Source organism: Cuculus canorus, chromosome 3, assembly GCF_017976375.1.
Source record: "Cuculus canorus isolate bCucCan1 chromosome 3, bCucCan1.pri, whole genome shotgun sequence".
Lineage (NCBI taxonomy): Eukaryota > Metazoa > Chordata > Aves > Cuculiformes > Cuculidae > Cuculus > Cuculus canorus.
The window spans coordinates 85,494,014-85,496,642 of record NC_071403.1 but is presented as its reverse complement, the minus strand read 5'-3'; positions in this window follow the sequence as shown (position 1 = coordinate 85,496,642).

Below are 2,629 nucleotides of genomic sequence, written 5' to 3'. Positions count from 1 at the left end.
TTATTTGCTACAAGTCAGATTTTGGAGCAATTAGTAAAATATCATGCAAATATTCCCTGTGTGACTGCACATGAATAACTTTAATTTCGCTAAACATTTGTCTCATCATTCCGAAATACATCTGCTGTTTGCATTAAGATAATCTGTTGAAATATTGGGAAGTAAATGACAGTTTTTATAAGATATTTATGAAACAACTTCTTATTTGTATATTAAATATCTCTGACTATCACAGCCTGTTTTTTTGGCTGATGTCTGCTTTCCCTGGGAGCATCCATGCCCTGTTTCAATTACAGACGGGCTGAGTACCATCTTGTGGAAAAGCTCCAACTGGCTGGGAATGGCTCAGTATACGCTCATAACAGACTGAGGGAATAATACCAGATCTGCCAGCAGCCTATGACAAAAAACCAAACAAAACCACAGCCTCAAAAAAAAAATAAGGTTGCACATATGCATAAATTGCATGGTATTTGAATGGCATGACACCACAGAAGCATGTGTTGCTCTGCTCAGATGGGATGATGGAATAAATGTCCTTACGGAGAGGCAACAATAAGGTTTGGAGACTGCTCCTAGTCCCTGCCTGGGACCACACACCATAACATTAAATAAATGAAAAGCATTTTTTACTTTCTCTTTCTTCCTCCTAGTGTTATCCCATTCTCTTTACATGCAGAGAAGTCCTAAGCGCTTGGGGAAAGATGAGTTGGTTAGTATTGCCTCAGCCCAGATGAGCTTGTGTGTAGCCCTCTTTTTACCTTTTCAAAGGAAGTGTCAGGAAAATCAGGTCATTTGTCATCTTCTAGTGATGATATTTGGGGCAGAACCAGTAATAACAACCCTACGGAACATACCCTGTTGAAGGGAGGTGTGGTGGGTGAGGAAGATGGAGGATGGAGAGCAAACATATTTACTTGCCGGAGGACATCACTTCTGTATAACCAGGGATGTATCTGCACTAGCTTCAGACACGAGTAGGTAGTGCTCGGAGTGGCCAATGAAGCTCTCCTGAAATGCAGGTAGAGCCATAGCTTGCTCTAGACAGGATCTGCATTAGTGCCAGGACCCAAACCACTTCAATTAATGTTAGCCCCTGCATAGCTCCATGAGCTGAAGTCATGTGAGCAGGAGCATGTGTAATATTAAAGTTTATGCCCATGTCCCTCAAAATCCATCCTAGATACTCAGAAACTGCCACAGTGCCACAGACAAAATGTAGCTGGGTTGCATGAAGTCCATGAAGACACTGAAGAATTTATTTTGCCCTCCAACTTTCTTTAACTGAGACCCCATGTCCTTTTAGGGATAGGTACCAGCTACAGATTTCCAGACGCTCAGAGTATCTGGTTTGGAGGATTTTGAGTGTTCAGTTCAAAGACGCTGGAAGTGGAATTTCGACATGCAAGTGGCAGATTGGGTACCACCATCATGATTTAGCATCACCTTGTTTTACATTCCCTCAGTCCCTAGTCCAAAAGTTAAAATTGAATGCCCATTTTAAAAGTGAATGGGGTGAAATGAGAAGACAGAAGAAGAGGAAGCTAGAGGGGCTGTGGTTTGCATTGTGATTATCTAAATTTTGGAGGAAGGAGTCTGCAAAAGAGATGAGGAGTTTGAAACATTTTAATACTGCTTAACTTCTTAACCCACAAATCCCGCTCTGGTTTGGTATTAACACTACCTTCACAGAGTCCATCTTGAAAAGTAATAAAAGGCTGGTATGAGCAAGTTCATCTTGCTCTTGCTTGTGACCCCCACAGTGCCCATACTGCTGCTTGTATGGCCACGTGCTGCGTTGGTCTAGAGACCCTGAATTGATGCAACAGGTTGAGGAAGTAAGTAGGAGAGGATGTATTTCACCGCAGACAAGTCCCGATGCACACAGCAAAATAATAACAGCCTGGGTCTGTGTGGCCAGGTTCAGGCTGCCTTGCAGAGGTACATTGGTACCCATGTGCCATGCTGAGCATGCTGTCTCAGCTTCATGGAGCCTATGGCTCTGGCAGGGTCTACACCAGTGATTGTGCAACCCCGCTCAGCTGCAGATTGTCTCTGGCACTGGCAGAACAATGGCAGGCCTGCTGGTAAACACTAATTGTTTCCCCATCACAACAGGGCTTGGGATGAAATAATTCCCTGATACCAGGCATCCTCAACAGGCCTTCTCCACTCCCCACCCCAGTTTAGATAGTACTGCCTTCCAGGTCCCCATGGGCCTTGAGTGCCTCATAAAACAACACAACAAAACAAAATAATAATGGAATCCATACAAAGGCTGATATCTTCATCACTCCTTAGAAATATAAGTGCCAAGGGAGCTTTGCCTGCATACAGGCAGCAGGTTCCCAGCATCAGCAATGATTTTTTAAGAGGAGGAAAGGACATTTTTCAAGCCCAGGATGCCAGTATCCATCTTGGCCAACCTCAGCCATACACTTCCAGCAGAGAGAATCAGGTAGTTATGGGAGATGAATCCCCATGTCTGGCAGTTATACACAGAGTTAAGCTCACCTTAACATCTGGAGGCTGCGTGGGAAGGGAGATGATTGCTGGCAGCCCCACCGGGGGATGCTTTGGCTGGGGCTGGACTGCTCCCTTCATCCTCCTTCCCAGCTGCATTGAAGAC